The sequence below is a fragment of the Camelus dromedarius genome, chromosome 14 (assembly GCF_036321535.1).
Source record: "Camelus dromedarius isolate mCamDro1 chromosome 14, mCamDro1.pat, whole genome shotgun sequence".
Classification (NCBI taxonomy): domain Eukaryota; kingdom Metazoa; phylum Chordata; class Mammalia; order Artiodactyla; family Camelidae; genus Camelus; species Camelus dromedarius.
Genome location: NC_087449.1, coordinates 46,485,704 through 46,513,677, shown reverse-complemented (window position 1 = coordinate 46,513,677; position 27,974 = coordinate 46,485,704). Strand labels below are relative to the sequence as shown.

The following is a 27,974-nucleotide window of genomic DNA, read 5'->3' as shown; positions in this document are numbered from 1 at the left end:
AGGGGAGGGACTGCCAAGGGTGGAGGTAGGGAAACCAGTTGAGACATTTCCTGTCACTGAAACACCTTTTTATACTGCTGCCCACCTGGTGAACACCAGTTCAAGCCTTGGCTCAAAGGCCTCCTCTTCTGCAGATCCTTTACCAAACCCCTCCCTCATCCACTCCAGAACTGACCAGCCCCTCCACAGGTCCCCGCTGCCCCCTATGAACTTATGGCCTCCTACTTTCCTTCACACTCCCCTTACTTGGATCCAGGTCTCTCACCTTCTCTAGATCATAAGTTACCTGAGGTCAAGGCCTATCTCCAGCACAGTACATGGCACATCACAGGCATAAGATAAGTGTTGGCTGAATGAATGGATAAATTGGGTAGGGCACATATGATGGAAAAGGGACTATTTGTAGGCTGTTGTTAACCCGGGTGAGGTGCACATATATGCAGTCATGGGTTGCAATCAGGCCCGTATTAGCACATGCCCATGCGTTTCTGCATACTCTTTCTATATGTATACGTGTGTCAGCATGTATCAACAAATCCTTGTATTGGCATGTACATTCCTGTAGGCTTGTTCATGTGTGTACATGTTAGTAAGTGCATCTATGTTGATGTGCATATTAAGGCATAGACAAGTTATGCACATATGTACACGTACACACATATTGCCACATGCCCCTATGTGTGGGGCTGATGTGTGCACTTGGGCCTCCCTAAAATTTCTGCCCCTTTCATGCACTAAGCCAAGCTTGTTCTGCTTGATTCTTGAAACCTCTGTAGTAATGCTAATGCTCAAGCTCCCGAACTCTTTCCCCACATACACCCCTAAGCACCACAGCATCTGATCAGCCTTGAGCTCAGTCCCTTTACTCAGCGGTCCCCAAGGCCTGTAAAGGTTTCCTCTCTGCAAACGTCCTTTATATGAGTGGGGATGGGAAACAGTTGGGTCCCCATGACATGATGATTTGAGAGACCTCAAGGATCCTGGTTTCTGAGGAAGAGCCACAGGCATCAGAGTGGATCAAGTTCAAGTTTGTGGGAAAACAACGTCTGGACAGCCCCAGTGTTTAGTCAGGATTTCTCTCTCATCCTTTCTGTCACATTTACTCACATGAGGGACTCAACTTACATACATATATTCACATGCTGTTAATTCAGGTGTGCACACACGTGTCCCCACATATATGCTCACGTGCATGCTTACACTCACATATATGCATTGTTGGGTGAGCACCTCCCCACCCCACAGGTTTAATTGAGTAATTGCCTTTATAGTCACATATATACATGGATGCCTACATAGAGTCATACGTACATATATACATGTATACATGCTTACACACACACAAACTCATAATGTGTACACATTCATACAGGATACTCACACATATGTATAGACATATACACAGCCACACACACACACACTCTCACAGGCAGAAATATACTTGGACTAGAAGAGCAGAGATATCTAGCCCCTCCTCTGCCTTCTCTCCAAGGGATGTCACAGGTTTGCCTGTGCTCTCTCCTCTTGCCAGTCTCCCACTTCTTTCTGGGAAGTTGTTCCTATTATCAACAAGATATGCCGCACTCCTGGACACACCCCACTCCTACCCACTCGCAGAAAAAAAAAAAAGTCATTCCAAAAAAAGGGCTCTGTTATCCCCTTGTCCCATGCCTGGAATAACCAATATTTCCCCAGGAAACAATGAAGTTGGTGCACGTCAGGGTAGGTGCACCTTTTTCCACCAAAAGGCAACTCCACCCCCTATAGATATACAACTTTTTAATTCTAAAAGGGGAAATGAAGAGAAAATATCAAGGCCAGAGTGCTTCCTCCCAGTACCTCTGGGTATGGTCCACAGCTCCCAGACTCCAAAAAAGCTATTGGGACAGAAGAAGGAACAGTAAGAAAATCACCTCTGGACCCTAAAACCTCCTGGGATGCCTCTCTTCTTCCCTAGAGGGCAGCTTCATGATGTTCAGTGAGCTCCTCCCATCCCAGTCAAGGGCCCCATCAAAGAGAGGGTAGACCTGGAGGCTTAAAAATGTAAGGGGGTGGGGATGATCTGGGCTCACAATAATAAAAGAAGCAAGTATTTAGAAAACAAGAGCTTAGTAAGGAGCAGGGGGGCAAGCTAAAGACATCTCCCAGCAGGAAAGCAGCTGCTGGAACACTGGATCATGAACAGCAGGACTCTCTACGGGGCCAGGGAGAAGGGGGTGGACATCCAGCACTCCATGTGGGGGTGGAGGGGTGACTGCTTCAGGCAGTAGCAGCAGCTCCAAAGTAAAGTCTTATCAAAGCTGTTATGTAACCAAGGGAGCTGAGCGGAGCACAAACACCTCCCCTCCCCAAACAGGCACCCACACCCACACCTACCACCTCCCAGCACCCACGGCAAAGGAAAACTCAGCTCCTCCCAAGCAGCTAGAGAAGGGAGGAATCATCTTGATGAGTTACATCAAAAACATGATGGGTGAGAGGCTCCTTATTAACTAGAAGTCACATCTGGAAAGGGATGAACTGGTTCAGTTTGGGGTCCCTAAATACCCCCTTTTTCTTGAACTCCCTGACACACCCAATTTTTGCCCAGCATCCGGAAACTTTCTCCTTCCTCTCCCCTCAAGAAGGATCCCATTTGAATATTTGATTGTTCTCTTGGGAATGGGAGGTGAAGCTGCCATCATCCCCTCCTGCCTGTTGTTCCCCCACAGTCTCATCTGCATGTCCTGACATTTGGCTCTCATCCCCCTGGGATGACAAGGGAAGGGACCTGGAGAAATAAATTGTTGCTCTATTCCCTTCAGATTTACAAAGATTGAACAGAAAAAATTGAGATGATCCTGACCCTAAGTTAGTGGGGAAAAGATTTACAAAGATGCGGAGGATTGAAAGCCAGACCCCTATCCCCTAATTTGAATAGTTTTTTTCTCCCCCAGATCTTCTTCTTTTCCCATTACCCTTTCTCTAGTAGCCTCCTCCTACTCTGCTCCATGGCATTGAACAACCCCACCCACTCCTTGAGTCCTTTGCTTGGAAATCTTCCTCCCCAACAAAAGTCTCTCCCAAATGCTGTTCTGAGCTGTGGTTGGGGTGGGCAAAGCATGAGACAGGCTTGCAGAATAATTCAGAGTTCTCATCATCTCTTGTCCTGAATTCAAAAGTATGGTGGGCAGGGGGATGCTACATGGTCAATCAAATTTTCCTGAACTCCTGAGCTCTACCCACCCCAGGCCTAACCATCAAAACCTAAACTCTCTTCATCACAATCTGCCTTGAGCCTGAACTTCTGAAACCCAGTAGGACAAAGGCTGGTGCCAGTACTCCTAAGCCTATTGCACTAAAAACTATCCAGGAGAGGAGAGCTCACAGCCACAACATCATCCTCCATCTCTACCCCAACACTAACAGTAGGATGATGTTGGAAAGGGGGGGGGGGGACTGAAACAGGAAAAGAGGAGTCCCCTTCCCAAATACCATTAGTAACTGTGAGGCCTAAAGCCAGAGGGAGGACCCCAAAATCTACCTTTCTATCCAGGGACTCTGTCCTTGGAAAGTGGGTCATCTGGGAGAATTTTTCTAGTGAGACCTCAGCACTGCCCAGCAACCTTTCCATCATCGGGCCCCAATGCAGCCCCATTCAAGACCCAGGACAGTTCCAAAGAGCAAATCTCACTGAGTCCCTTTCAGCACTTGGGACAGCTCCCAGCCACAAGGCAGCCCGATGCCAGAAACGAAAGGCTTACCCCCACCGCACACTCTCTTTAGTACAGAAGCCCCTTTCCCCTGCCCCTCCCACACTCGCTCCCATCCACCGGAGGCACCTGGTACTCCTCCCTTCCCTCTCTGTCCAAAGAAAAAAGAAACCCAGACACGAGGCTTCCCTGAGGGAACCTAGAGAGAGGACCCCACCCACCTCCTTTCAGCCCTGAGCCTCTCAACGCCACTCACAGCTGGTTCTAAAACCACTTTCTTTCTCAACCGCCACCCCAAAAATAAAAGAAATACTCACGTGGGGGCTCCCAGCCCTGTAGGCAGATGTGGTGGGGGGAGGCAGAGAGAGGTGGCTCCCCACACCCTGTTCTGAGCCCCCTTTCTGAAGAAGCCAGCTCCCATCTGGACTGGGGGGAGGAGAGACATGTGGAAGCACTGAGTGAGAGGAGGGGAGAAGAGAGAGGGGAGGAGGCAGGAGCAGGGTACTGCGGGGTGGGGGTGTCGGGATGGGGGCGAGGGAATCCTTTTTAATTTCATTCTCTCCCCATGTCTACATCAGCCCTGCAGGCTCAGCTCTTTAATATTTACACACAGGAAGAGGAGAAGATGAGAAAGAGCAGAGAGTGAGGGGGGCAGGGGATACCTGAGCTCAAAGGGCATAGAGGCAGGGGCCTTAGGGAGCTGGGAGCTTGGGGCCCCCACACCATCCCTGGCCCATCCCCATTATGAGGTCTTAACTGGAAGGAAGAAGGAACCCTGGGACCATTCTGTCCTTTTGTTAACAAGACACTTTGAAGCTGCATCAGAAAAAGATCAGATCCCCACCCACATACCTGGACACCCCCACAAACCCAGATTTCTTGGGTGCCTTATGTGCAGATGGCAGAGGCAGTATTCACACACAAGCATGTTCTGATGCTTGTTTGCATGTGAGCTGCTGTGTAAAAGCACGTGAACATGTCAGCTAGCATATACAGGTTTATACAAGAATGTTCTGAGTGTATTCACATGTAACAGCCCATGCAGTCATATGCAAACTTATATAATCATATGTGTAGACCAGCCCCCAAGCAACCTCCCCCCAGCTCTCTAGCTACAACCCCAAGGACAAGGCCACCTACCTCCCCAGACTCCCTTATTCACAGGCCCCTCCCTCACAGCCTCACTTTTTCTTTCTGTGACATGGGAAGAAAGGCCGGTTGGAAAGCATGCTGCATTTGAGCCCAGGGACTTGACAAGTTATTAGCAACGATGAGCTGGCAGCTCGTTACCATAACGATGGTGCCACCACCTCACCCCAGCTCAAACCCAGACTCCCCAGACGGCAGGAAGCCCGCTGAGCCAGCAGCCTTCAGACTGGGGGGAAGGGTAAAGAGGGAATCAAGACATAATGCTTAAAGAGTGGAGGGTATGCCCCTGTTCTTTCAACCCCCACTGAGAGTCAAAGCTTTGAATCCACCAAGTGGGAATGAAATCAGACTCTGGAAAGATTTCCTGACCACGGGGATGGTAAGACACTGGAAGGGGGTCTGTTGAGGCCCCTCTAGACAAAAGCTCCTGTTGTCATTTGCTCCCTTCATCACCTCAAATAAAGAACCTCTTCTACTGATTTTAGTAGATTAACAGAAAAAACCATACAAATAAGAGGCCCCTCTATGAATTTTGGTTTTCCCTTCTGTAAAATGGGAACACTTATATTTATCATTTACCCCAGACTCCTGGAAGATTTAATTAGAAAGGGTTCAAGGGTAACCACAGACCCTCCCCAAATCAGACAAGTCCTAGAAGTTTCTCTACCTAACAGGAATTTATAAAGTAAGAAGCCATCAAGTCAGCTAGAGGCAAAATGTATCAGAAACTGGATGGGATGAAGAAAAATGGAGCTCAGCCAGCCCAAGGCCCAACATCAACTGGAGAGAACGATGTGAGGTGCCAGGCAGCAGCTGAAAGCAGGTGCTGCCACAAAATAAAGTCTGGGAGTCTGGCCGGCAGCAGCTTCAGCCCCTCACCAGCAGGAATTAAGAGAAGCCCATGGCCTACCTCAGTGGTGGGCATGGCTAGGAATTCCCATTTCCAGGAATATCTGCAATTCATTCTCTTTGGAAAGAGGTCCCAGGTTGAAACATCTACAACCTTAAGGTTACTGAGTCTTTGTTTCTTCTCCCAAACTCCCCTCTGCTCAGTTTTGATGAGCAGAGGGTGGGGGTGGGAATGGGGGTTTCCAAGCATGGAAAGCAACACAGAAGGCTGGAAAGTTCCTGGATTAAGACTAGCCAGGAATCCACAAGTTTGCCGTGTGACCTTGGGCAAGTCCCCTCCCCTCTCTGGGCTTCAGTCACCTCACTTTATAAGTAAGAGGTTGGACCAAGTCAATTCTAAGGTTCTTCCCCTGGCCATCATTCTATAGCTACATACGAGCTCACTCCTTGGACGTGAGCCCCCTGGCATAAAATGCAGTGGGCACTGCCTGCCAGATCAGTGGGGCAGTAGGGGTGGGGGATGCGGGGGTTGTATCTGAGGCTGTTCATCCTATGTTCATGTTCCTTTTAGAAACACCTGCCACCCTAGCCCTCCCCGCTCCCTTTTTAGACCCTGATTCACTGCCAACTCACGAAGCCTCTCCCTTCCCTCCCTCCTCTCTTCTCCCCCTCTCTCCCTTTTAGGCCTTGGCAGCTGAGTGCAGAAGTAGCCCCAGCACTTAGGGGATGTTGGGCTGAGGTGGAGGGCAGTGCCACCAGGGTCAGAGAGAGTACCCCAGGGAGTACGACTCTCTATCTCATCTTGGCCCAGCCAAGCTCTTTGGGTCACCAAAAGACCTGGGTTGGAGTCTTTCTGTACCGACGAGCAGTATATGATTGTGGGGAATGCAATTCACCTCTTAAGCCTCCACATTCTCATCTGTAAATTGGCATTATATTAGGTTGAACCACATGAAATTGCTGTTTTTGTAGGCAAGAAACAAAAACAGTTGAATATTGGCAATTTCATATGACTTAACCTGCCCTGCCTGTTTCCCATGGCTGTTGGGAAGATAAGGAGAAAGAGTTAAGAGGGGAGCATTCTTCAAAAGCCCTGGACTGATAAAAGGGCATTATTTTTTTGTTGTTTCTTTTTTAATTATTATTACTTCAAAGGGCTTTAGCACAGACTCACCTGGAGCCAGTGGGCTGAACCAATGACCCAGAACTTGGAAATTTAGGGCTTGGAAGTCAGGACACAGCCACCTGCTCTGATGACTAACAGGACAGAAGACTCCACCTGGCCTCCTCAGCTCCTGGCTCTAAAGGGCCTTTAGTGAAACATTACTGGGGTGACACAAGTTCCAGGCCCCAAGGAGGAGAAGCACACAGAGGCATACGTGCACTCCAGCTCACCTCAGGCCCCACCACCCCCAGGAGCCTCAGCATTCAGCAAAGACAGAACCAGTAGCATCACAGAGGGTACCCCTCGAGGTAGGTGAAGGTGAGGACCGAGGTGGAAAGTGCAATGCAGCTCTTGCCTGAGTCAGGGGATGAGAAGTCTCTGGGGAGGGGGCATTGATCTGACCTCTGCAAAGTCCCATCTCCCTGTCCCATTCCCATCATCACCACCAGGAATACCCTGGGGGAGGAGGGACGAAGCCCAGGTGTGGGTGATTCAGAGAGAACCCTGCTTGGATACATTCTCACACAGCCCCCACAACACACACACACACAGAGGCGACAGATACCTGGACCCACTCACAGAGGCTGTCACACCGGTACACACACATCCATTCACTGACACACTCAGAAACATCCACAAGCACACACGGTGACAACACACACTCATTCACACACATGTCCACAGATACACACATAGGAGCTCCCTCCCTATTCACACTGCATACACCCACTGACACGCACACACTCACCCACAATGACACGCACACCCTCACTGCATACACTCACTGGCACACACAATCACCCACAGACACACACGGTGACACACACGCTCATCACAGTCACACAGTGACACGCACACACACTCACACACCTGCAGAGGAAACTTCTCTCCGGATCTCCCCGACACCGCCACTTCCCCCCAAAATCCAGCAGGCTACTCCTTCCCAGCCCCGAGCCTCAGCCGGGCCAGGTCTGGGCCGGTACTGGTGGCCCCGTGGCTCTACCCAGAGAACCGGTCCTCGCTCCGCGTGGTCCCCCGCCCGTCCCTCGGGTCAGGCCCACGGGCGGCCAGGCCGGGGCGGGGGCGGCGGCGGAGGCCCAGCCCTCCCCCTTCCCGGGCCGGGAGCCGAGGCCGCCGGAGCCCGGGGCGTGGGCGGCGCCGGGGCCGCAACCAGGCCGAGGCTGGGGGGCGCTGCAGAGGGCGCGGCGCGCGCGGCCCCGTCCCCACCCCTCCCGGCGGCTTACCTGGCCCGGCTCGGGCTCCGGCCGGGTTACATGGTTCCGGCGGCCCGGGCCGGGGGCGCTGCGGCGCGGGGCAGGCGGGCAGGGACGGGGCCCGGCACTGCGGAGCCCCCGGCTGAGGGGCCGCGGCGGCTGCGGAGCCCCGAGCGAGCGCCGAGCGGCAGCGGGCGCGGGAGCGGGAGGCGGCCAAGCCACGGAGGCTGGATTTCCCGGGGACCAGGAAGGGGAGGCGGGGGGATCCCGCCCGCGCGCTCCGCCCCCGCCCCCGCCCCCGCGCAGGGCTGCCGAGCCCGGAGCCCGCGAGAGGGAGGGGGACCGAGCTCCCCGCCCCCGCACGGGACCCAGGAGGGCCGAGGTCGCAGCCGGCGGGCGGCCGCCAGGGTCTCCGAGGAGCGCCCGCCTCGCTGAGCGACAGCGCTGGGGAGGCCCAGGTGGGGGTGCGAAGAAGCTCCCACTCCCTGGGGACCACTGGGTCCGTGCCCGCCGGGGACCGAAGGAACGGGCACACACAGTGTCACGGCCACGCACAGCCGACCTAGGCACAGGGACCCAGAGGCCGGCACCTGGGGAGAGTCACACAGCCTCCCAGACACGATCTCGCGCCCCACCGAGGCACAGTCACACCTTGAATGTCATACACAGCCCCCCGGGCACATCCCTCTAGGAGACTCTTCGGGTTTCCCCGGTGAGCTACCCGACTTCAGCTCCTGGCCTCGGTTCCAAGAGCCCCCTTCCTCTGCTTCCCAGGGTGGGGCGCTGTGCCGGGCCGCAGAGCCTTGGACAGGCGTCCCCCACCCACAGTCAGGCATTCCCAGTGTGGAGGGAAAACCCCCGCTATACCTGCCAACTTTGCTGGGGCCCCCTCCTGTGCCCTCTGTGCCCGCCCACCTCTAGGCCCTGAGCCAGGGGTCGTGCCGTGGCGGGAGCGGGGTGGGGGAGGGAAAGGGGACGGCCCAGAGCACAGCCTGAGGCTGCAGAGCCAGGACACAGGCTGCAGGAGCCGGGAGAGGCGGAGGAGAGAGCTGACTGCTGCAGTCCCTGGCTTGAATCCGTCTTGGCGCCCAGAGCGATGCTGTAATGGGGGGGAGGGGGCCGCACTGGGGAAGCCGCAAGCGGAGGGGCTGGTTCTGGATTCTGATTTCCCGAGGTGGGAGTGAGGGAAGCACTGTCTGAGGCGCTGAAAGTTGGGGTGGAGAGTAGTGTGCATCCTTGAAGCCTTCTTCTCCTCTTCCTTCCTCCACCTTTTCCAGGCTTGAAATCTTTGGGGTGGTGAGGTGTGGGCTTGGGAGGTTGGGGGGACTGATCGTCCTCCTCTCTAGGAACAGACCTGAGAAGTTCTGATTCAACACGGGCCCAATAACCTCCTTCTCCCTGTACCCTTTTGGGGTCATCGGCTCTCCTCCTTGTATAAAGGGGGAAACTGAGGCCCAGAAAGTAGAAGTCACAGACCCAAATGAGTTAAAACTGGGAGTCAAGCTCTTTCCGCTTTTCCCAACAAGATGTTTAAAGATGCCACATGACATAAAGATCTGGTAGGAGATTGGCAGACTGGTTGCCTGTCCTGCTGCCTACAAGACTCATTCAATCAAGACTTCAGTCATGAGCTAAGGTTGCAGATAATTCCCAGCCCAGGGATCAGCCAAGAGCAGATATCAGGGAAAATAAGATAGAAAGTTGGTCCCAGGAACCCACCTTAGAACTGCAAGAAGCATCTCACTTTTTATGAAGCATAAGAACAGCCATCATGTAGGATGCTAAAAGGTACCACCATGTCTTCTTGGTTCTAAGATGTACATTTTGTTAACTATTCTAAAACTGGAAAGCATCTTACAATGAATAGGGACACTTTATACAATTTTCTACTTTTCTTTCACAGTTGTATCAAAAAGCTGATGTGTTCTAGAATGGAGAAATAGTGTAGTTTTCATTTGTTCATTCCACAAACATTTGCTTATTGTACCTGGCAACTTGCTAGCCTGTTGGGGCATAAAGATTAATCAGACAGGCTTAGTTTGGACAACGTCCTCTCACACCCATCCAGTGATGTATGAGGGAGATGGAGATGTAAACCAATCACTACTATCAGTGCCAGCTTCATGGGAGTGTGAACAGTACGGTGACACAAGGCTCCACACTTGGTTTAATGTTCTGCCATCATGTCTTGAAATTCTTAATAATTTTTTAACAAGGGCCCCTGCACGCCGCAATTTATCATTGCTATATTAGGAATTCCATGCCTTAATAAAGATGGGCACTAAATACTTTTAGAGTCTAGAGAAAATAGCCAGCTCTGCCTAGGTGAAAAACGGCAGTCAAAGTAAGGAAGCACAAAGGAAGTATTTGAGTAGAGTCTCAAAGATTGGGAGAGAGAATTAAGATAGAGAGCCACACATGGGCAGAGACAGAAAATCTTCAAAATGTCAGTCAAGCAGTATGACAGACTAAGTGCTTGGTTGATCTTCCCAATGAAAACGTGATACGTGATTTCTTTAAATGATAGATAAAATATATTTTTAAATCTTCTTAAATGCATCAATGAGCTGGCAAAAAAATAAAAATCACTCCAGCCAAAATCTAAGTGAAGGTAGAATCATAGGAGTAAGCAGAGCATTGAAGTCAACTTTATTTAGCCTGGGGAGCTATGATACATTGTTTGCAAAAGTAGCACTGATTGACCTCTCCCTGAATCCGTGTTCTTTGCCATATGATTTTGAAACTCCCTGCAATCAAGGAGGGGACTCTGTTTTCCCAACCCTCGTATCTGGGTGGACTTGCGACTTGCTTTAACCAATAGAATTTGGAAGAAATCACAGTGTGCCAATTGTAAGCCTAAGCTTTAAGAGGCTTACACACTTCTCCTCTTTCTCTTGGTCTCCTGCCTACACCATGAGAACAAGCCTGGAATAACCTGCCATAGGACAAGAGACAAGATGCAAGAGAGCCTTCTACATTGCTAATTACTAGAGAAATGCAAATCAAAACTACAGTGAAGTAGTTTCACACCAATAGAATGGCCATAATCAAAAAGTCTACAAATAATAAATGCTAGAGTGTGGAGAAAAGGGACCCTCCTACACTGTTGGTGAGAAAGTAATTTGGTGCAGCCACTTTGGAAAACAGTATGCAGACTCCTTAAAAATCTAAAAATAGAGTTACCATATAATCAAGCAATCCCACTCCTGGGCATATATCCAGAAAAGACGAAAACTCTAATTCAAAAATATACATGCACCCCAACGTTCATAGTAGCACTATTCACAATAGCCAAGACATGGAAGCAAACTAAGTGTCCATTAACAGATGAGCGAATAAAAGTGTGGCATACATACAACAGAATATTACCCAGCCATAAAAAAGAATGAAATATTTCCATTTGCAGCAACATGGATAAACCTAGAGATTGTCACACTAAGTAAAGATAGTCAGACAAAGACAAATATTATGTATCACTTATATGTGATAAAAATATAAATCAACTTATTTATAAAACAGAAACAGACTCACAGATACAGAAAAACATATATTACCAAAGGGGAAAGAAGAGGAAGAGGGATAGATTAGGAGTATAAGATTAACAGATACACATCTCTGTATATAAAACAGATAAACAACAAGGATTTACTGGATAGCACAGGGAACTATATTCATTATCTTGTAATAACCTATAATGGAAACGAATCTAATGCTGTACACTTGAGACTAACACAATATTGTAAATCAATTATAGTTCAATTTTAAAATTTATCAAATGAATAATAAAATTCATATTAAAAGGTAACTACTTCAATAAACACACACAAAGAAGATGCAAGAGAGCCTTGGTATCTCGGCCAAGACCATGGTAGACCAGCCTGTGGCCAACTGACTCTCAAACATGAGAGAGCTCAGCCAAGAGCAACAGAAATATATACCTATCCATGGTGGCTGCAGACACATGACACCAGCTGAATGAGAAGAACCACCCAGTCAACTTGCGGACTTCTGAGCAATAATAAATGCTTACTAATTTAAGCCACTGAATTCTTGAATAATGTGTTATGTCATAATTTTGTGGCAATAAATAACTGATACAGGGGTATTTGCCAACAGATGAAATTGAACTTCAGTTTTTGTGATCTCTCAGGACATGAGGGGAAGAAGACAGAGCACAGGGTCTAAGTTGGGCAAATATTCCCCTGCTGAAACTTAGAACCCCAAAGAGTTCTACTCTAAAGTATAGGTGAACTAGAAAAAAAAATCACCCCTCCCCACACCCAGGAAATTGTAAGGAAAATTATCTGTTTTAAACCTCAGCAATAACAATGAGTGTAGGGAGGAAGACTCACCTCCTGAAAAATCCATAACTACAACTTAAACCTCACAGTGTGCAATCAAATTCACTCTACCTAGGTAATCTGAAAACCCTGAAACCAAGAATTTAGTACATAACGGTCCCAGGTTGGTAGTGCCCAGGGTGTCTGGCAGAAGCAAATGTAAGTCTTTGTTAGAGGAACTCCCCTTCATCTCAGGCTTCAAATAATTTCTGCAGATAGAGTTTTGAAGAAAATGAACAGCACACAGTCAAATACCATCAAACACACAAGGAAACATAGCACCAAGAACCAGCAAAAACAACAAATAGCAGAAACATCTACAAAGAACCCAGCTATTATATGAGACACAGAATATAACATAATTATTTTTAATAATAAAATAATCTTGTTGTTTTGGGCTTATTTTCCTTGTCCTATTGTGCTGGCCAGGTTCTAGAGTGCAATGTTAGATAGAAGTGGTGATGGTGGCTATGTTTGTTCATGACTTTAAAACTCTGACATTTTTTCTTTAGGATGATATTTGTTGTAGGATTTTTGGAGACTTCTCTTGATCAGGTAAAGGAAGTTCCACTTTATTTCTAATTTACCAAGAGTTTTAATCAAATGTATGTTGAATTTTTCAAGAGGTTTTTCTTCATCTTTTGACATGATCATATGGTTTGGCTCCTTTAATCTGTTGTCATCAATGCCTTTTAGAGGTTTTCCTAATATTAAATTTTACTTTCCTGAGATAAACCCAACTTAATTAAGGAGCTTTATAGTTTACTTTATATATATATCATTGGATTTGATTTGTTAATATTTTGTTTTGGACTTTTGCATCCTATATTGATAAATAAAAATAAGCCTGATATTTTTCTGTCTTTTGTTATCTAGGATTTGGTTTCTAAGTTGTTCTAGCTTTATAGAATGAATTGGGAGAGTGTTATATCTTTTCTTGTCTCTGAAAAAGTTTAAGATTGGAGTGATCTGATATTTGTACGTTTGGTGAGACAGTTAAAAACTATGTAATTTGATAAGCTGATTCTAAAATAATTATGAAAAAGTAAAGAACCAAGAATGACTAAGATAGTTTTTAAACTTTTCATCATGAAAAATTTCAAACATGAACACACAAATACATAGTAGAGAGAACTGTATAACACCCCTACCTCCATGTATCTGTTTCCCAAATTCAATGATTATAAATTCCTGGCCCATTTTGTTTAATCTATATCTTCCACTCACCCTCTGTATTATTTGGAAGCAAGTCATAACTATAATATTTTATTAATAAATATTTTAGTAAGTATCTTTAAAACCCAAGAATTTTTGTTAAACATAATTACAATATTATGATCACATCTAAAATATTTAACAATAATTTCTTACTGTCATCAAATATCTAGTGAAATAACCAAACACATTTTTTTGATTTCTCTCATACATTGTACAGTGGACCCCTGAACAACACGGGTTTGAACTGGGTGGGTCCACTTGAACACAGATTTTCTTTTTAATAAATATGTACTACATAATTACAACTACATAATTCACAGCTGGGTGAATCCGCAGATGTGAAAGAGCAAATGGAGGGCCCACTATAAAATTATAAGTGGATTTTCAATTGCCTGGAGGATCCATTCCCTAACCTCCACGTTGTTCAAAGATCAGTTGCAGTTGATTGATGTCACTTAAGTCCTTTTTAATCTACAGATTCCCTCTCTCCATTTTTTTCAGCAAATTTATCTGTTGAAAAAAATAAGGTTGCCTATCTTGAGAATTTCCTACAGTATGGATTTTTTACTTGCAGAGTTATTTATCATAATTCTTTATCCCCCGTATTTTTTGTAAGTTAGTAATTTGATCTACAAGTTTGATCAGATGCAGGTTCAATTTGGGGGGACAATAATTCTTCATAAGTAGTGTTGTATATTTCTGTCAGTAGGTGTATCATATTTTGCAGCCTCTCTTTTTATGATGTCTCTTTTTTCAGCATTAGAAGTTGCAAAATGGTGGTATACCAATTATATAATTCCCTCCTTAATTATGAGCTGGAATACTTCTATAAAGAGAAACTTCTCTCAAGAGAAATTTCTCTCCCCTATTATTTTATTACCCTAATGTACAGTCCATACAGGAAGAGCAGGAAAAAAACCACATAATTTGTTCCCTTTGGCTTTCGGGTTTAAAACAATGAGTTAGGTAAAAATGAACCTTGACCTCAAAAAGTAGGGAAAAAAAATCTTTGTGAAAAAGCAATTCAAAATGGATTGTAGACCTAAATGTGAATGGTAAAATATTAAGCTTATAGAAAATATAGGAGAATATCTTCCTAACCTTGAAGTGAACAAATATTTCTTAAGCAGGGTGCAAAAAGTGCTACCCATATAAGAAAATACTGACAAGAGGATTCTGGGAATATGTTGGAGTAGGAAGTCCCAAGAATCTGTCTCCCTACCTAGACGGCACCTGCATTCGGAGAATCTGTCTGATGTAACTATTTTGGAACTCTGGAGTCTATTGAAACTTCCAGGGAAAGACTTGGATGGTAAATTGCTATTAATTTTCATCAACTTCAGCTTTTAGTACAGTAGCAATGGCCCAACCCTTACCCCCAGTCCTGTAGCAGGCAGCTGTGCATGTGTTCCTGGGGCAGCTCGCAGAAGCCAGGGTGCAAGAAGGGCCCTGTTCTCCAAATATTAGGGATATGATCACTGAAATCTATTTCTGATAACAGAGGTGTAGACAAAGAGGAAGTGACCGTTGTTGTTGGACCTCCTCTTATTATTGCAAGACCTCCCTTCTCTGACTAAAGTAATTTCCAGGGGCTTTATGGGACTGAAGACTTTTTCCTCCCTTCATTTTCCTCTTTTCCCTTTTTTGGAACCTAGATATTAAAGACTAAGATATTCAAAAACAACTATATATACAGGAGAAATCAGAATGTCACTATGCAAGTTCAGGAAAAGGCACAGGCTCAGAAAACACCTGAGAAGATCTTACGTGTATAACTCATGTTTATCTTTGGTACAGAAACAGCCTACAATATTTTATTTTTTAAAAGAACAGTAAACCTTGGGGAGGGGGGAAAAATCTGATTTCCAGAGTTATCACATTGTTGGATTAAAATGTCCAGATTTCAACAACAACAAAATTCACAAAGCATACAAAGAAAGGGAGAAGTATGATTCACTCAAAGGAAACTGGTAAACCAACTGAATCCATCCCTGAAAAAGATCTATTAGTGGATCTACTAGCCAAAGACTTTAAAAAAAAAAAAAACTGTCTTAATAAAACAAACAAACAAAAAGATATTCTGGAGATGAAAAACAGAATAACTGAAATGAAAATTTTACTAGAGGGTTTCAAAGGCAGATGTAAGCAGGCAGAAGAAAATATCAGTGAACTTGAAGATAGAACAATGGAAATTCTTGAGGCTGAGGAACAGAAAGAAAAAAGATTGAGAAAAAATGAACAGAGCCTAAGGGACCTGCGGGGCACCATCAGGAAGACCAATGTACATATTGTGGGAGTCCTAGAAGGAGACAAAAAAGAGAAAGGAGCAGAGAGAATATTTGAAGAAAAAAAATATTTATCTGAAAACCTCCCAAATCTGATGAAAGACGTAACTGTAAACATTCAAGAAGATCAATGAACTCCAAGTAGGATGAATTCAAAGAGATCCACACTGACATTAATTATAATCGAACTTTCAAAAGACAAAGACAAAGAGAGAATTTTGAAAGCAAAAGAGAGAAGTGACTTGTCACATACAAGTGATCATCAGTAAAATCATAAGCAGATTTCACATCAGAAACTTTGGAGGCTGGAAGAAAGTGACCAATATATTCAAAGTGTTCAAAAAAAATAAAAAGTTGTCAACAACAAAAAATGTTATATTTGGTAAAACTGTCCTTCAAAATGAAGGAGAAATTAAGACATTCACAGATAAATAAGGCTGAGGGAATTTGCTACCATTAGATCTCTCATGCAAGGAATGCTCAAGGGAGTCCTGCAGGTTAAAATAAAAGGACACTAGACATTCCTCAATGCTGTATGGAGAAATAAATATCTCACTAAAGGTAAATTTATGGACAATTATAAAAGCTAGTCTTATTGTAACAATGATTTGTAACTGTACTATTTGTTTGTTTCCACATGATTTAAGAGACTAATACAGTTAAAGAAAAAAAAATTATTAATGTAGAGGCTAGTATTACTATAACTTTGGTTTGTAACTCCAAATCTTGTTTTCTATGTAATTTAGGATACTAATGCATTTAAAAGAATTATTAGTTTATCTTATGAGACATACTATGTATAAGGATAAAATTTTGTGATATCAACAAACCAAAAGGGGGGGGGACAGCATTTTTTGCATGTTATTGAAGTTAAGCTGGTATAAATTCAAATTTTAGTGTTATAACTTTAGGATTTTAAATGAAATCCCCATGGTAACCACAATGAAAATAGCTCTAGAATATACACAAAAGAACTGAGAAAGGAATTTAGATGTTTCACTACAAAAAAACACCTAAACATGAAAGAAGGCAATAGTGCAAGAACAGAAGTGGCTATACTAATTTCAGACAAAATAAAATTTAAATTAAAAAACAGTACAAGAGACAAACAAGAACATTATGCTAAGTGAAATAAGCCAGTCATAGAAAGATAAATACTACATTATCCCACTTATATGAGGTACTTAGAGTAGTTCAAATCATAGAGACAGAAAACAGAATGGTGATTGCCAGTGACTGGAGGGAGAAGAGAATGTAGAGTAATTGTGTAATAGGTATACAGTTTCAGTTTTGCAAGAGGAAAAGTGTTCTGGATATGGATGGTAATGACGAATGTACTTAATACCACTAAACTGTACGCTTTAAAATGGTTGCAAGGGTCAACTTTCTGTTATGTGTATTTTACCAGTTTTTTTTAATTGAAGAAAAATATTAACAAATTGGATTTTGCTGTAATTAAACAGATGTTCATTAAAAGACACCATTAAGAGAGTGAAAAGGCAAAACACAGACTGGGAAAAAATATTGGCAATACACGTATCCCATAAAGAACTCATATCCAGAATATCTGAAGAATCCCTAAAAATCAATGTGGAAAAAAAAAACGTAAAAAATTTTAATGAGAAAAAAACTTGAGTAAGAACTTCTTGAAAGAGGTTCTCTCACTGGCCGAGAAGCCTCAATAGGACACCACCACACACCCAATAGAATGGCCATCTTTTTAAAAGAATAATACCAAGTGTTGGTGAAATGTGGAGCAATTACACTGCTAAGAGTGTAATGGTACAATCATTTTTGTAAAACTGTTTGACAGTGTTAAAGCTAAACATTTATCTACCCTATGACTCAGCAATTCTACTCCTAGATATATACTCCCCCAAAATGAGTGCATATGTCCACCCAAAGACATGTACAAGAATGTTCATAGCAACTTAATTCATAATGGCCAAACCTGAAAACAAAATGTCCATCAATGGTAAAATAAGTAAATAAATGTTGGACTAGTAATACAATGCAAAAACCATGCAGCAATAGAAAAGAACAAACTAGTGCTACATGCTGCAACATTGAAGAATTTGTAAACTTGCTTCTTAAAATGTGGTCCACAGACCAGCAGTATCAGTATCACCTGGGAGCTTGTTAAAAATGCAGAATCCAAAGTCTTACTGAATCAGAATACGCATTTTAACAAATTTACTAGTTGATGCAAAAGCACATTAAGATTTGAGAAGCCCTATTCTATATCTTCTTCTGAGTAATAGTTACATAGATGTATATAAATTTTCATCCATCTATACATTCAAGATAATATTTTAGATTGTACAAATCCAGATGTATACATTTAAGATGAACTTCACTGTGTCTTTTTTAACTCAATACGAATCAAATAAAAGTAATGATTTGGTTCACTAGCATTCTAAAGGTAACCAATAAGGATTTTTAAAGGAGCATTACAAACACACGGATTTAAACATATTTAAAGTATTTTAATCTATTGAATTAATTGTTCTATTTTTCCCATCTTTGACCAAAGGGAGCCTCTTCAAGCTGACTGCAGGGCACTTTGCCACCTTAGAAATAGTGGTAATTTTCTTGCTTTCTAATATAAGAAAATGTTTCAACTCACTTTGTACATTTTCTGTCCAGATCTGAAAGTAACCATTTTCCCAAGGATCCAGGGTACTTTTAATTTGAAATGGTATTAAAAACTCCAAACTGAGTGGTGCTGGGAAAAACTGGACAGCTACCGGTAAAGGACTGAAATTAGAACATTCTCTAAAACGATACACAAAGAATAAACTTACAATGGATTAAAGATCTAAATGTAAGACTATAAAACTCCAAGAGAAAAACATAGGCAGAACACTCTTTGACAAATCACAGCAATGTTTTTTCAAACCAGCTGTTAGAATAATAGAAATAAAAGCAAAAATAAACAAATGGGATCTAATTGAACTTAAAAGCTTTTGCACAGCTAAGGATACCATCAACAAAACAAAAAGACAACCTACAGAATGGGAGAAAATATTTGCAAATGATACGACTGACAAGGAACTTATCTCCAAAATATACAGACAGCTCATACAGCTTAATATCAAAAAACAAGCAACCCAATCAAAAAATGAGCAAAGACCTAAACGGACATCTCTCCAAAGAAAACATCCAGATGGCCAAAAGGCACATGAAAAAGATGCTCAACATCATTAATTGTTAGAGAAATGCAAATCAAAACTACAATGAGGTATCACCTCTCACTTCTCAGAATGGCCATCATTAAAAAGTCCACAAATTATAGATGGTGGAGAGGTTGTGAAGAAAAATGAATCCTCCTACACCACTGGTGGGAATGTAAATTGGTGCAGCCACTATAGAGGATAGTATGGAGATTCCTCAAAAAACTAAAAATAGACTTATCATTATGGTCCAGCAGTCCCACTCTTGGGCATATATCTGGAGGGAACTCTAATTCAAAAAGACACATGTACCCCAATGTTCACAGCAGCACTATTTACAATAGCCAAGACATAAAAACAACCCAAATGTCCATTGACAGATGTCTGAATAAAGAAGTTGTGGGTGTGTGGGTGTGTGTGTGTGTGTGTGTATACACATGCATACTGCTCAATGATAAAACAAAAGAATAAAATAATGCCATTTGCAGCAACATGGGTGGTCCTGGAGATAGTCATTCTAACTGAAGCCAGAAAGAGAAAGAAAATACCGTATGATATTGCTTATATATGGAACCTCAAAAAAAGGGACACAAATGAACTTATCTACAAAACAAAAACAGACTCACATAGAGAACAAACTTATGGTTACCAGCAGGTAAAGTGGGTGGGAAGGGATAAACTGGGAATTCAAAATTTACACCTCTTGGGGAGTGATAGAACTGCTGGCTATCTTGATTGTGGTGGTGGTTTCATAGGTGTCTACATCTATCAAAATTCATCAAATTATACATCTGAAACATGTGTAGTTTACTGTACAGGAATCATACCATAATAAAGTTGTTTAAAAAAAAAAAAAGCTCCAAACTGTGTACTAAAAGATCTCATTGATTACCCTAAACACTTCTGAAGAAGATAATAAAAATGTGTGATGAGCATTATCAGATATCAAGACTTATTAAAAAGTTACAACATCGAGACCATGTGGTGCTGGTTCAAGGGGAGAAGATGATCAGTACAATAGACTACAGAGCTCAAAGACAGGTTTATATATGGAACTTAGATGTGTAACAGTGGTTGCACAGCAGATAAGTGGGAAAAGGAGGGGAAATCATTTTCTATTTAGAAAAATAATTGGATTGCAACTTCACATAATACACAAAATTTAACTCCAATTGGGTTAAAGATTTAAATGGGAGACTCAAAACTTTTTAAAAAATTTTTATTGAAGTATAGTTGATTCACAATGTTGTGTTCATTTCTGGTGTACAGCAAAGTGATTCAGTTATATACATATATATTTTTTTATTTCCTTTTCCATTATGGTTTATTACACGATATTGAATATACTTCCCTGTGCTATACAGCAGGACCTTACTGTTTATCTATTTGATATATAGTAGTTTGTATCTGCTAATTGGAAACTCCTAATTTATCCCTCCCTCACCCTCTTTCCCCTTTGGTAACCATAAGTTTTCTGTTTGTGACTCTATTTCTGTTTTGTAAATAAGTTCATTTGTATCGTATTTTAGATTCCACATATAAGTGACATCATATGGTATTTGTCCTTCTCTTTTTGACTTACTTCACTTAGTATGATAATCTCTAGGTCCATCCACGTTGCTGCAAATGGCATTATTTCATTCTTTTTATGGCAGAGTAGCATTCCATTGTACATATATACCACAACTTCTTTATTCATTCATCTTTTGATGGGCATTTAGGTTGCTCAAAACTCTTAATAGAAATTGTGTTAGTCAGTACTCTCCAGAGAAACAGAACCAATAGGAGATAGATAGATAAGTAGGTAGATAGATTATAAGGTATATTTATTAAATTTATTAAAGATATATAAATATCTCTTTAAATATATAAATATATTTAAATGTAATTATATATGATTATATTTTATAAATATATAATTATATACTTATAAATAGCTTTTTATAAATATAAGAATCTGTATAAATATATAATTACATAGTTAATAAATGTTAATTATATAATATAATCTATACATTTATTAAATATATATATTTATTGTAAAGAATTGGCCCATGCAATTTTGGAGGCTGAGAAGTCCCCATATCTATAGTAGGCAAGCTGGAGACCCAAGAGAATCAGTGGTATATTTGTAGTCCAACTCCAAAGGCCTGAGAACAAGAAAGGCATATGGTATATGTTCCAGGTAAGTTCAAGTCTGAAGACAGGAGAAGACCAATGCCAGCTCAAAGACAGTCAGGCAGAGAGAGAGAATTCGTTCTTACTCAGCCTTTTCATTCTATTCAGTCCTCAATAGATTGGATGAGGCCCGCTCGCACTGAGGAGGGCAGTCTGCTTTACACAAATGTTAATCGCATCCAGAAACACCTTCACAGACATACTCAGAAATAATATTTAACCAAATATTTGGGTACCCCATGAGCCAGTCATGTTGACACATAGAATTAACCATCACAGAAATACAGGAAAATATCTTTCTGCCTTGGATTAGGAAGAATTTCTTAAACAAGACATACAAAAACACTCCCTGGGGAAAAAATGATTGATACATTTGACTATATTAAAGTGAAGAACTTCTATTCTTAAATTATCTTTGAAAAAAGTAAAAAGACAAGCTACAAATGGGGAGGAGACATTTGTAACATGCATAACTGACTAAGAATAGGCATCGAGGATTTTTTACTTTCTTTATATTAACTTCAAATCAATAAGAAAAGATAATCAAATAGAAAAATATATGATACATGAGCAAGATCCATGCGCAAGATATATGAGCAGGGAATTCTCAGAGAAAGGCCTATGGCCAATATGCACTTGAAGAGATGCTCAAACTTATTAGTAACAGGAAATACAAATCAAGACCACATTGAGATACCAATTTTCACACATTTGGCTGGCAAAAATTAAGATATCTGACAATTCCAAATGTTAGAATATGGATCAATAGGATCTCATATATTTCTGGTGGAGATAGATATAAATCAGAACAACCATTTTAAAACAATTTGGCATGAGCTTAAACAAAGTTTGCCATTTTGTAGACCCTCAATGATAATATTCAGCATATTAACAACCAATACCACATGGGTACTGACCAGTCAAAACAGATGCCTTGCCAACCAGACTGGATGATAGCCAATAGCTCTACTGGTGTGCACTGGCTTACTAATCCTTTTTGCAGTACAACCCAACGTTCCACCACAAGTTATGTACCCAAAGGAAACTTACCTACATTAATTAAGAGACAGATACAAGTAAAATTCATAGCAAGACTGTTTGCAGTGAGGGAAAAAAAAAACCCTAGAAACAATCAGAATGTCCATTAAGAGAAGAATGGATAAAATAATCATGGAACAGTCATACCATGGAATAGTATAAAGAACATGCCAAAATATGGATAAATCTTAGTTAATGTAATGTCAAATTTTCTCCAAATCCCAGAAGATTATAATATGCTTTTCATAAAGGTCAAAAACATTTAAAATTGAACAATATATTTAGGTCACTATATATACTATGAAACTATAAAAACAGGAAAGAAAGGGAATGATCATCATAAATTTAGGAGGGGGAAACACAGTTATAGGATGGGGAGGAGCAGATAGATAGCTCTTCCAGCTCTTGGGTTGGATGGTGGGATTATATATTCTTTTATAAATACATATACACATTCATACACAAGTAAGAGGATTATGTCCAATGAGGCCTGTGACCATGAACCAAGGGTTATGATTTATCCAATTCTCTGTGTCTCAGATTCATTAAAAAATAAAAGGCAATTTTGAAATACGAGCAAAGAACAAGGAATTTTAAAGAATGACCAAGAAGATAAGAAAAGGAACTAAATATAACTTCTAGGAATGAGAAATATTCTAACTATAATTAGAAACTCAGTAAATGGGTTTAACAGCCAACTGGATGCAGGTGCTAATAGAGCCAGTGAAACAGAAAGAGCTGAAAAAAATACACGCAGAAAGCATCATAGACAAATGAGGCTCTGAGAGAGAGGTTAAGAAACATGTAGGGTACATGAGATGGCCTAACATACTTCTAATCAGAAGCGCCCCCTCCTCAAAAAGAGGGAGAGATTAGGGCAGAGGCAATATGTGGAGAGATAATGGCTGATGAGTTTTCAGAACTGACAAAGATATCGAACTACAGATTCCCAACAAATTTCAAGTCGAATAAACAGAAAGAAATCCACACCTACAACATATTAAAACTGCAAAACCAAAGATAAAAAGAAGAATTTAAAAGCAGCCAAAGGAAAGATGGGTTGCCTTCAAAGAAGCAATAGGCAACCTGACAACTGACTCCTCAGAGCAACAAAAGACACCCAGAGGGCAGTGGAACAGTATGTTCAATATGCTAAGGAAACAAAACGGTCAACTTAGAAATCTACGCCCAGTTAAAAAAGACTTTTCATGGATCATGGTGAAATAAAGACATTTCAGAGAAGAAAAAAATGGAAAGATTGCCATAAACAGACCTCAGTAAAAAAATTATAAAGAAAGTTCTTTAGACAAAATATGATCTCATGTAAGAAGTGATCTCCGATGGAAGGTTAGGATGCAAGAAGTACTGAAGGACCAAGAAAATTATAAATATGCAGATACATATAAATAAACCTTGATGGTATAAAACAGTAATAAAATACAGTCTGGTGCGTTTTCCAAAGATAGAATTAAAACATCGGACAACAATAGCATATATATCTGGAAAAGAAAGAAAAGAATGGAATTAAAGTATTTAAGACCCTTGTATTTGGGAGGAGGATAAAGAGATTGTTCAGCTTCAGACTTTGATAAGTATATATGTTAAATTTTCTAATCAATAAAAAAATAGAAATAGAATATATTACTTTCCAAACAGCTGTAGAAAAATTGAATAAGAGATCCTCGGTGAAAGTGGGAATCCAAGTACCATTTCAAGATGATTAGACTACAGGGATAGTGGCAGGAGATGAGATTAATGATACAGACAAGAGTCAGATTATGAAGGGTCTGGTGAGTCAGGCTGAGGAGCTGGACATCTAAGCAAAGTGGAGTCAGTGATGAGTTTTTAATTTAGGCAAGACTGTTTCAGGAAACAGCATTCTAACAGCAGTGTGGATTTAGACTGGATTTTATACACACACACACGCATGCACGCACGCAAAATCTCGCAAAGATAACCAGAAATCTCAAACTTTGCCAGCTAGGGAATACAAATGTCACCCATTAACAGTCACAACTAGATCTTGGTAGCTTAAAACGCAAAACTTTTAAAACCAAGCAAAAAAGTAGGAGCTTCAGGCCATGGCTAGCTAAGCCAAAAACCCGCACACTCAGGCCCCAACCGTTTATGGAAGCTCCACTCCACACTGGCCCTGGCACCCCATCATTGCTACGTGCCACTGTTAGTGGAATTGAAATGTTGCTGCTTTGGCTTGATACTTGAGATTAAAGTTATCACTTGTGAAATGGAGAGAATGTTTTTTTCTACATTTTGCTCAGTAGGAGAGGCCCTGCAGTGAAACTGCTTGAGCTGTTAGTTATGTCATTCTTTCTCTCACTGCCGTGGATACCCAGGCAGGGGCTCCATAACCTCCAGCCCTAATGATTCCATGAGAGTCATACTCCTGCTGAAACTCCATTCCTATCAATGTTATCACCACCACCACCACTAGGAACCAAGGAAGCAGGAACTCAGCCATGCCACATGCTGGTAGAGCTGGAATTCAGCTGTAGCCTGAAGGCCTTGAAACTTGGACACTGTGTTGTACTCAAGGCTGAAAATCCATGCCTTCACTCTTTGGAAGTAAGAAAGAGACTCTCCTGATGAATGCTCAGTGGAAGAGAAGAGGGGAATCGTAACAAGGTTGACTGAGCCCCATTGTGTTTTAGAGATCAGTGATTTAACTCTTCTAATTCAGACATGTAAGCTATGTCTCTCAGGGTGTACACCTGCCACTGGAGTGGCTGGGTTAGAATTATCTCCAGTATCAGCTACTGTCTTCTACCTGGAACCAGCTCTCTTCTCCACTACTTAGGATCTACTGATAGAGAGGGTTCCTGTACTTAACTCCTTTTTCTGTTTATCAGGAGTTCTCTCTCAGTGGCTTCTGGTCTCCTTCCCTATCATCAGGCTTCTATTAGAGGCATAGCTGTATATATCTGAAAAGAGTTCATGATTTCTTTTCAGCGGTTCCTTAGGCCTTGGGTAAATCAGTAGATGCAAATGAATACAAAGGGAGGAGGATTGGTCTAACCTCTCTCAGAAGCACCTGAGTCCTGGTTTATACCCATCCATGGCACTTTGTACATTTATATCACTTCAAAGCAGTTTAAAAACATTTTTAAAGTATTTTTTTAATTAACTGAATTTTTTCAAAAACTAAAAATTTAAAATCATTAAATTGCAGTTGGATGTTACGTACAGTGCATAAATGATAAATATACGTGATGAATATGTCAAAGTAAACGCATTCCTATAACCAATTCTGATCAAGAAACAGAACATTATCAGTGCCAAAGTGTATGTTTAATTAAGGAGAATTTGGTGGGTGAAGAAAGGAAGAGCCCGAAGTCTGGCTTAGATGACTGAGTGGATTGTAGTGCCATCCACAGAAATAAAAAACACAGGAGGAAACAACCTAAATGTCTATCAACAGGTGACTGGATAAAGAAGATGTTGTATATATATACAATGGAATACTACTCAGCCATAAAAAAGAATAAAATAATACCATTTGCAGCAACATGGACAGACCAAGAGATTGCCGTTCTAAGTGAAGTAAGCCAGAAAGAGAAAGAAAAATGCCATATGATATTGCTTATATGTGGAATCTAAAAAAAGGACACAAATGAACTTATCTACAAAACAGAAACAGACTCACAGACATAGAGAACAAACTTATGGTTACCAGGGGATAAAGGGTGTGGGAAGGGAAAAATAAAAGTTAGAAATTTGCACCTCTTGGGGAGTGATAGAAATGTTAGCTACCTTGATTGTGGTGGCGGTTTCATAGGTGTAAACATCTATCAAAATTTATCAAATTGTACATCTGAAACGTGTAGTTTACTGTACAGGAATTATATCACAATAAAGGTGTTTTTAAAAAACACAGGAGGAAAGACAAAGACTGGAAGAGAAAATTATACATGCGATTTTGAAATTGTTGCATTGGGGGTTGCCAGTGGGACACACAGGAGACTATTTTTAGTGCTTAGGTGGAACTATGGGATTAGAACTGCAGGGAAAGTTTCAGGCTGAATTGATAGATTTGATGACTGTGTTTTTTGAAATAAGAACTGGGAACTATGGTTTGCAGTGGATTTTTGTGCTTCTCCCAGATTCAAGAGAGGAAATTGTGTGGACATTCTTGGGATATTTGAATGTTTTAGGCAATTTGCTTAACCTCTCTATCCTCTTCTTATCTATAAAATTGGGGTAGTAGTGGTATCTACTTTATAGAGTTATTGTGAGTAAATACTGAGTAGTTCATGAGTAAACAAATATAAAATGCTAAGAACAGTGTCTGGGACATGAGAAACACTCAGTAAATGTTGGCTCTTCCCACTTATGAGGACAGTAGGAATAAATATTTGAAAAAACTGCTCGTAATATTGGGAGACAACAATTTCTTACTAAAGACTGACCACATGTTAGCAAAGAAATCAGATGAGCTCAGCCAGTATCTTCCCTAAACTGAGGCAAAAGGGCCCATCTCTGTTCTCTGTGCTTTGGAAAGTCTTGTGTATCTCTCTTTCTCTCTCTCTCTCTCTCACACACACACACACCACAATTTATTAAAGAACACGTGGGTGCCTCTCACTCCAGATCTAAAGCTGTTGAAATTATATCTAGTAATTATACCTAAAAAGAAAGGGTAAAAAAAAAGAGCAACAATTGATAGTACTAAACAAATATAAACTTTGATATAGAACATTGGCATGATATCCTTAAAAGAGTAATATTATATTCTGATATTTAACCAACAAAAGCACAGCATTTCCAAAAAGGAGTAGATATTTTCAAAGTATAGTGGAAATGATTTTGACATTTGACAATAGAACAGACATGTAAAATGGATAAGAAAAGTTATGATAAAATAATTAGTGCCTGAGATGGAGAATCAAAATGAAATTTATAATTTAATGGGCAATAGAGTGAGAGAAGAAATTATATATAAAATTTCAAAAACTATTAGTCCATTCAACTAGATTGTACAGGAACAAGAGTCACATTGAACAACAAATTTTTTTTCTTTATTTTAGTAAAATATACCTAACATAAAATTCACCATCTTAATCATTTTTAACTGTACACTTCAATGGTGTTAAATACATTCACCTTACTGTGTAAGCTTCACCACCATCCATTCCCATAACACTTTTCATCTTGTATAACTGAAACTCTATACATATTAGACAATAACTCCTCATTCTCCCCTTCCCCTCTGCCCCTGGCAACCATCATTACATATCGTCTCTATAATTTTGACTACTCTAAGTACCTCATATAAGTAAAATCATGCAGTATTTGCCTTTTTCTGACTGGCTCATTATTTTTACTTAGCACAATGTCTTCAATGCTCATCCATGTTGTAGCATAGTGCAGAATTTTCTTCCTTTTTAAGGCTGACTAATGTTCCATTATATGTATATTTCACATTTTGCTTATCCATTCATTGGTCCATGGATTGTTTCCACATTTAGGCTATTGTGAATAATGCTGCTATAAATTTGAGTGTACAAATGTCTCTTGAGACCCTGCTTTCAATTCTTTGGAGTACATACTAAAAAATGGAATTGCTAGATCATATGGAAGTTCTATTTTTAATTTTTTGAGGGAACATCATACTGTTTGCCACAGAAGATATACCATTTTACATTTCCATCAACAGTG

General features: G+C 41.3%; 1 protein-coding gene across 3 annotated transcripts in view; it reads right to left on the bottom strand.

Moving 5' to 3' along the window:
* The window catches only part of DLGAP3 (DLG associated protein 3), a 101,003-nt gene that overhangs the window by 49,110 nt on the left and 23,919 nt on the right, over positions 1-27,974 (bottom strand). The window contains exon 1 of one of the 3 annotated variants that reach the window (XM_064493780.1): positions 8,100-8,287. The exons of 1 other annotated variant lie outside the window; for it this stretch is intronic. The gene's annotated coding sequence lies outside the window, so the exon portion shown is untranslated. Of the gene's footprint in view, positions 1-4,009; positions 4,487-8,099; positions 8,288-27,974 lie in introns of those variants that run through there. One more of the 3 variants, XM_064493782.1, reaches the window with a different exon arrangement.